Source organism: Palaemon carinicauda, chromosome 30 (genome assembly GCF_036898095.1).
Source record: "Palaemon carinicauda isolate YSFRI2023 chromosome 30, ASM3689809v2, whole genome shotgun sequence".
Classification (NCBI taxonomy): Eukaryota; Metazoa; Arthropoda; class Malacostraca; order Decapoda; family Palaemonidae; genus Palaemon; species Palaemon carinicauda.
Window position 1 is genome coordinate 286,479 of NC_090754.1, and position 10,000 is coordinate 296,478.

The window sequence follows — 10,000 nt, forward strand, 5'->3', positions numbered from 1 at the left end:
TACTTATACCTGTCGAATTCAGGTATTTTTTTTACTTAGAATTGAAATCAACCCATCTTCACCATCGTAGCCAATTGGTAGTTTGTTACTTGGCATTCAATTAATGATAAATTTTGCACATTTAGACGTGTTTTTCATATTCAAATAAGCCATATATATTTTTGATACATTAATGTCTGGATTCTCTTAACGACCTCGGGATCACAGCCCCAGGCGAAATCACACAAAGACAAGAGTTTGGGTCCGGCCGGGAATCGAACCCTGGTCGGCAAGCTTGTATAGACATTGACTAAGCCTCTTGGCCACGAAGAAAGATAAAAGTCAATGACAATTCTTCTGTACTTATACCTGTCGAATTTAGGTATTTTGTACTTAGAATTGAAATCAACCCATCTTCACCATCGTAGCCAATTGGTAGTTTGTTACTTGGCATTCAATTAATGATAAATTTTGCACATTTAGACGTGTTTTTCATATTCAAATAAGCCATATATATTTTTGATACATTAATGTCTGGATTCTCTTAACGACCTCGGGATCACAGCCCCAGGCGAAATCACACAAAGACAAGAGCTTGGGTCCGGCCGGGAATCGAACCCTTGTCGGCAAGCTTGTATAGACAGTCTTTGTCTTTGTGTGATTTCGCCTGGGGCTCTGATCCCGAGGTCGTTAAGAGAATCCAGACATTGATGTATCAAAAATATATATGGCTTATTTGAATATGAAAAATACGTAAAAATGGGCAAAATTTATCATTAATTGAATGCCAAGTAACAAACTACCAATTGGCTACGATGGTGAAGATGGGTTGATTTCAATTCTAAGTACAAAATACCTGAATTCGACAGGTATTAGTACAGAAGAATTGTCATTGACTTTTATCTTTCTTCGTGGCCAAGTGGCTTACTCACTGTCTATACAAGCTTGCCGACCAGGGTTCGATTCCCGGCCGGACCCAAGCTCTTGTCTTTGTGTGATTTCGCCTGGGGCTGTGATCCCGAGGTCGTTAAGAGAATCCAGACATTAATGTATCAAAAATATATATGGCTTATTTGAATATGAAAAACACGTCTAAATGTGCAAAATTTATCATTAATTGAATGCCAAGTAACAAACTACCAATTGGCTACGATGGTGAAGATGGGTTGATTTCAATTCTAAGTACAAAATACCTGAATTCGACAGATATAAGTACAGAAGAATTGTCATTGACTTTTATCTTTCTTCGTGGCCAAGTGGCTTAGTCACTGTCTATATAAGCTTGCCGACCAGGGTTCGATTCCCGGCCGGACCCAAGCTCTTGTCTTTGTGTGATTTCGCCTGGGGCTCTGATCCCGAGGTCGTTAAGAGAATCCAGACATTAATGTATCAAAAATATATATGGCTTATTTGAATATATATATATATATATATATATATATATATATATATATATATATATATATATATATATATATATATATATATATATATATATATATATATATATATATATATATATTTATATATATATATATATATACACGTCTGTATGTCTGTTAGATCATATAACAGTTGTATACGGTTGCTAATACGGATGTGTATACCGTGTGATATTTCCCAATTTGCTCCTTATACAACAAAGTTTTGTAACTGTAGAATATCAGATAAACAAACGACATAGCCATCAAATAGACATGTCTTTACTTGTAAACCAAAACACTTGAAGGAGGATGCAGCAATTATGGGATAATCCCACATAAATTCCAATGTGGATTATATTGGTCACATTCGACCAAGAAAGGTCCAGGCCGAGACATCCTTGGAACGGTTCACTATTCCTAATCCAGGCCACTAATAACCTCGCTGACTTATCATTTTCTTTTTATGGTTCCTTTTGTCGCTTCTATTTTACTGAACTAACGGCAAATATTTCATTTTACTGTTTAAATTTTTGTCAAATCAAACATTGGGTGTGATTGATTTGTAACACACTTTCCAATAGTAAATTAAAACCAGATATTGTTAATATTCTTACAATAAGAAATGTAGGTTTTTACACACAAGGTATTGGAAGTAAAGATTATCTCTCTCTCTCTCTCTCTCTCTCTCTCTCTCTCTCTCTCTCTCTCTCTCTCTCTCTCTCTCTCTCTCTCTCTTTATGCGTGGTAATGAACAGGCTACGACATTAGATTACTGGCAGTCTTATTGGTCTTTTCTAACTATTGATTTGTATATATGTATATATATATATATATATATATATATATATATATATATATATATATATATATATATATATATATATATATATATATATATATGTATACATATGCACATATATATATATATATATATATATATATATATATATATATATATATATATATATATATATATATATATTTATATGTGTGTGTGTATATATATATATATATATATATATATATATATATATATATATATATATATATATATATATATATATATGTATATATATATATATGTATATATATATATATATATATATATATATATATATATATATATATATATATATACATATATATATATATATATATACATATATATATATATATATATATATATATATATATATATATATATATATATATATATATATATATATATATATATATATATATATAGGGGAGTGTGTGTGTGTTTCAGTAAATGATAGTCTGACAGTTCTTACTAGGAATATGTACCTTACAATATTTCCTAATGACATGATTAAATACATAGAAAACTGCTTGCTAATTCAATACGCTGATGACACCCAAGTTCTTTTGGCTGATCAAATAGAAAATTTAGATGGCTTGATAAAAAGGGCTGAACTAATATTGCTCAAAATTAAGAAATATTTTCTAAGAAAAGGGCTATTATTAAATGCCACTAAAACACAGTGCATGTTTGTGGGTAGCTCACAGTATATTAGCAAAATTCCAAATGACATTATAATAAAATGCGATGGTGATGAAGTAAAGATAAGTCAACATGTGAAAAATCTAGGTCTACACATGGACAGGTACATGACATTCAGTACTCACATTGACGAGCTGAGTAGAAAAGTTAGTGGCATTCTAATGTATTTTAGTAGAGTAAAAGATTACTTTGATGATACTACTCGAGCTTTTATTGTGGAAAGTCTGGTCTTGAGTGTAATAAACTACTGTATTAAGATATGGGGGTCTACTAATGATATGCACATGGAAAAAGCTCAAAGAATCCAAAACTTTGCTGGTAGAGTAGCCGTTATTGGGGTGAAAAAACACGATCACATCACCCCAACCCTCCAGCAATTAAAGTGGATAAAATTAAAAGAAAAGTGTATGTACGATGTTTGTGTTTTTGTTTTTAAAAGTTTAAGAAAAGAATATCCCAACTGGCTATACACATTTCCTACAGTTGGTAATTGTAGGAATGCATTAACCAGACAGAATGAAAATCTATTTGTAGACAGTTATCGAACTGATTTGGGTTCACGCTCAATGGCAATAAGGGGCCCAGCTTGCTGGAATAAACTACCTCTGGAAATAAGAAAATGTATAAATGTTAGTTCTGATTTATTCAAAAAGAAACTTAAGCAATATTTTTTAAATTTTACTTGAATGTATATATATCCTAAATTTTTACAATCCAATTATTGTGAATTTTATGTAAATAATGTATATTGTTATGTAACAGAATAACCATTTTATAATGGAATAAAGGTTTTTGACTTTGACTTTGACTTAGAGTTGAGACTATGAAACTTCGGATAAACAAACGACATCGTCATCAGATAGACATGCCTTTACTTGTAAAACTAAACGCCGTAGGAAGAATCGGCATTTATAGGATTTGCACACACATTCCAATGGGGATTATTACTTATGACCTTGAAAGGTCAACCAATTCTATCATCCCAGCCACCATTCCCCTGGGTGACTTATCCTTTTCCTCTCCTGCTCCCTTTCGCCTTTTATATTCCATAGAATTTATCGGTAATTATTCTATATTACTATTTCAATATTAGTCAAATCTGACATTGCTATAATTGTTGTTGAAATTGTTTTCTATCAAGAAATAAAAATCAGACATACTCATAATATTCTTACAAGGACAACAGTAGGTTTTTCCACATAACACTCATTTTTGTGGAAATAGATTCATAGTCCTACGGTAGAGACCTATTTCTTGTATTTGTCTTACGGGCCAAACAAGGGAAAGGCCCGTGCCAACAACAAGTATTGGCTTTAATACCCCAAGAAGAAGAAGAGTTTGGCCAAATATCCAGTAGAGATTACTATCTTCTCTCTTCCTGGAAATGAACAGCATACGGCAGTAGACTACTAACTGCCTTATTTGTATTTTCATGCTTTTTATTTTGATGGTGATGAGAAAAGAAAAGTTAATTATAAAGTACAGGATTTTATGTTTATCCCTTATTTGTTTAGTCAGTTGATGATATATATATATATATATATATATATATATATATATATATATATATATATATATATATATATATATATATATATATATATATATATATATATATATTATATATAGTATACAAATATATATTAATAAACCAAATCTCTGACCTTGTTTATGCATTCATTCTCACTATATTCTTCAGAGTGATGTGAAAATGTTCATAAAGTTATTATATATATTTTACTGTAATTTATACCAAAATAACTCATTTAATGATGTTATTTAAGAAATGTACATGGATTTTGTGGAAAAAAAGTCCAGTATAATATGAACATATAATTATTAATTAGTCCTGACAAGAACAAACTATTCAGAGTTTGATACGAAATAAAATATAGATATAATTGAAAATTATGTTGATAAAATCATTTGAACAATTTATCATTTAGGATAGAGAAATGAATAAATTGATACTCTTATAAAAAAATAGAATAATCATGGCATTATATATAATTATAACATTGAATAAGTGTTCTGTATGAGAAACCGTTCCAATAAAATATACAAAAATGCAATTTAAATATAAAAATTACAAAAAAAAAATCTGGAAAAACAAATTAACAATTTACAATACAAGATTTAGATAACAAAAAAAATGATCTTGTTAGATAAGTGAAGAATTGAAAATTTTTTATTTAGAATGCTTTTTTTCTGAAAAAAAAATCTAATATTTAACTTTATAATCAACTTTTGTGTGATATAACATAAAACAATTTTTTGGATGCAACGCTGGGTTACCAGGACAAGTAAGACAGCAATACGCAGCTTTTTTACGTCCACCGGGCCCGTAACGATCGCTGCAAACAGCACAATCTCTTAGAAGATTATCTGGTATAGAGTTTATTATATGGCATTTATCATTCCTTAGTCTTTCTGGTACTTCATGTCTGTTGACAAGACATCTTTTTCCTCCCAATCTTACTCGGAAATCACCAATAAGTTGTTCACATAGCTCTTTTCTATAATTACGATGGTTTAGTTTTTTCCTCATTATATTCTTCCCATTCATTTTCTTCATCGTCACTGTCACTACCTTCTTCATCGTTCACTTCTAGCTATTCTCGTGGAGGGTCGTAGAGCCTCTCGTCAAAGTCACTGCCAGCGTGCTCAGAATCGGAATCGGATGAAGCATTATTTTCCATGTCCATGTAAACCCCGTTAAAACTAACATCACAATTTTCCTCTTTGTCGTCGATGCCTACAAAATCATCTTCGGAAGAACACATATCAAGACATTCTAAAATTTCCAACGTAGTTCACAAAAACTTTTTCGATGAAGCCATGATATAGGATAAGTGTTTGAAAAGCGATGACCTCGGAAATTAGCTGGTGAGACGAGAGTCGATCACAATCGGTACTTGCTGCTGAACGAGGCCAAACGCACTGAGAAATGGATATCGTGAGTGTCTGCCTTTATTTATTAATTCTAACTCGTCTTGGGGGAAAGGGGGGAGAGGATTAACTAAGAAAACAAGGAACATTAACCTTAAAGAACCACAGAAAACGAAGCAACGATTAAAAGAGCGAATAACTTTAATTAATAAAAACAGTTTATGAATAAATAAAATCTTTTCGGTGGGCTACCAGAGGTAGCCCAAGTACTAGGACGACGTATTTTGATTGGGCTACCACAGGTAGCCCATGGAGTGGAAAGGGTTAATCCTGAGTTACATTTATACTGACAACAATCATTGAAAGAACTTTAGTTACGCCTCCCAGGGGTCGTAACAATATATATATATATATATATATATATATATATATATATATATATATATATATATATATATATATATATATATATATATATATATATATATATATATATGTATGTATACACATATATACATACATACATATATATATATATATATATATATATATATATATATATATATATATATATATATATATATATATATATATATATATATATATATATATATATAGATATATCTATATATATATATATATATATATATATATATATATATATATATATATATATATATATATATATATATATATATATATATATATATACCATTATTTTTCAATTGTTGCTTTTCGTAAGAGGGACCAAGTAGAAACTTTCCAGGGAAAGTGGGGTGGGGGGAGTTTCTCCTTCACCCCCCTGCCCCGGCCAGTCCAACACTGAGGAAATAGGGAAGACATGTCTGTTTTAGGGGTCCTGGAGACAGGTTAATTGTAGATTCTTGATATAGCCTGTAAGATATTGTAACCTTGCCTAAATTTTATTTGATAACCGTCAATGCTCTAGGAAATTTGGCTAACCTAATTTATTATTAGTTGATTTGTAAAAAGATAGCAGTAATAGAATAAAGTAGCTGCTGATGATGGAAGGTTGATAAGTAACGAAATTCAAGTATTAACTTTGCATAATAGATATACGATGATGGATACAATAGATACTGATGACTGCAAAGTACCTTTATTACAATCAGAATTTAATATTTCGTACCGAAAATAAGTTATATTGAGGTAAATGAAGACGCTATCACATTCTGGAAAAAGGTTTAAAAAAATGGGTTTATTGGCAAATCATATAAAAAAATGCTATTTAGTCTCAGAACTATATAATTTTCCGAAATTTTGTCATAAAACTATGATATACATATTTTCCCAAAATTAATTTTCCTCTCATTTTCCTGAAAAAATACATGTGGAGATGGCATAAGCACAAAATAATTCCCCATTCTAATACCCTGATTGTAAGTTATCAATGATTATATAATTGTTAGTAGCTTTATCTTGAGAAATTAGACAGTTTTGAGATCAAACTAACTTCTTATCAATTTCATGCACAAAGGTCTTATAATCTTGATTCAAATAGGCTTAGTTCTGTATGATAAAGTCCTTATTTACAGTGATTAAGTGCCCGAATTAGCACAGCTATGTGGTGCTGGATGTGGGTATTTTGATCGGGTGAATTACGCCAGGTAGGTGGACGCTTAACAAGCTAAAAATGCCTTACTATACGCGAAGCTCTAGTTTGGATTGTTCGAGCCAAGGCCAATATAAAGGAGGTCGGGCAGAGAGAAATGCCCGAGGCAAATTAGCGGGCCTCATCTGCCCAGAGATGAGGCCCGAAAGACAAGATCGTGGTTTGTTTTGACCGCATGGGGGTGATTTGAGGCCCGCTGAGAGAGGTGAGTCACTGTAAATCTCCTCACCGCCTGACCTCCTCTATATTGGCCTTGGTTCGAGCAATAGCCACCCATACCAGCTCTTCAGCCTATAAGGGTAGTAGTTAAACCACAATTTCTACAGCTGGTGCCGTAAGCGTGAAAAGGGAACAACCAAATATTAAAATATCTCAGAAATGAATGATTGATTGTCCTTTTAATCACTAAATCATACAGCTGGGGAGCGATACTCTTAAGCCCCTATTACACTTATCCGGTTTCCTACGGCGCCATCAATCGCGATGCTTGCATATTGTCAAACCGGAGCGTGTGATTGCAAATCGGTTGTATGAAAGCTCACCATGACCGACATGGGTGAGCTTTCATACAACCGATTTGCAATCACACGCTCCGGTTTGACAATATGCAAGCATCGCGATTGATGGCGCCGTAGGAAACCGGATAAGTGTAATAGGGGCTTTAGATTCCTAAATATTTTCTCTCATTCTTCTGATTTTATTTCCTGAGCTTCTTCCTCTTTCCCCTGATTCATTATTTAACATTTGTGACTCTTTCTATCATTATTTATTCAAATATTTATTAAACATTATCTTCAAAAAGAATGCCCGTCTGCCTCGGTGTTCGTCTTAGGGCGTCAATTTTGGTTCTTAGTTTCTCTCCCAAGCGGCAGCACGAAACACCTTCACTGACCATTCCAACCTGTAACTATTTGATATTTGTGTGAAGCTAAGACAAGATATTCATTAGCTGGATTCCGGAATGAGACATTTGGAGCACTGCAATTCATTTTCCTCTATCTTCGTTTTTATAATTTCCATTAAACTAATAAAAAGTAGCATTGTGAAGCATGCTTCCATGAATGTGCCACTCAAACTTTTTATACAATATATATCCCATTACTTTATCAATATTCCAGATAACGAAAATATCTTGGTTGATTTTAAAGCAACCCGATAAATGTTCGTAAAGAGCACTCAAGGTATATGGACGAGTACAAAATATAATGATCAAACTATGCAGCCGCACAAATGTTGGTATATGGATCCTTAGGGAAGCAAATCCTCCGAACGCCCAAAAGACGACTCACTAGTTATAGTTTTTTTTTTCAAAATCACCCATTATTTGGATAAGCATTAAAATAATCCTGTTATCTATCCCCTGTAATAACTATCTTAATTTTGCCATACGGCCTGGACAATTATCAAGCGATAAAGATTGAATTAGCAATGTAGCAAAAATTTTACCAAATATTTAGAATTTTAGTTCAAATGGCAATGCTAACCATTCTAGGCCAAGATAACAGACGGTGAGACGGTTTTCAGTCTCCTCACTATTATCGCTTAACTATTTCACTCTCTGAATTACTATTTTCCGTAGATTTAGAGTATTTACTCATATTCAATTCTAATATATAAAACACTTCAAAAGTTTCATTAAACCATCGCTGTACCGTTTCATAAGCTTCATCGTCGTCAATGTACGTAGTGTACTCATTATGTTTGATTTCTAATTTCTCAAAAGCATCCTTAACTTTAACGTAACAGTTCTTTATATCATCAGCACTTTTCTTTTGGTTTATTTATTTGATCATTATTCCCTTTAATCTTGTAAACACTGTATTGGCTAAACGCCGTGCTCTTCTCGCATCTTCCATCTTCAACACTCGGTAGTTCTCAAGAAATGGAATGTTGTGTGCCGTTGGTGAAAGAAGCAAGAAAAACCTTCAAATCGGATATAAACTATTTTATTAGATTTCGTGAAGAATTTCTTTAAAACATGAAATAGTGTATTTGCTGAATATTTAAATTAACCCTTCCAAACTGAACCTTCCCAGTTGACCCCTGTTCGCTAACTGATTTTCATAGTACAGAAAACAGTGACTACAATAAATCAAACAATAGAAACCAGCCTTAGCTAGTTTTATCCAAACAGGTTCAACATAACATACTTCCTGAAAAAAAACAATTTATAATACTTGTTTACAACAATAAATTTGCCAACCTAGCCCATTACATAATAGAACACTTGTTTACTTGTTAACAGACCTAACAAAATTAAATAACAATACACAAATAATTATTTACAATCAATTTACAGCAGTCCTCCGCAAAACAGGTATAGTAGGCAGCTCTTCTAGGAGAACTTTTCAAAATCAAAGTATCGATTAGTGCCATAGCCTCTGAACCATGGTCTTTCACTGTCTTGGGTTAGAGTTCTCTTGCTTGGCGTACACTCAAGCACATTATTCTATGTTTAATTTTTCCTTTCTTCACTAGGCTATTTTCATGGTAGGGGCCCATGGACTTATACCATCATGCTTTTTTTCAACTGGGTCTGTAGCTTAACTAGTA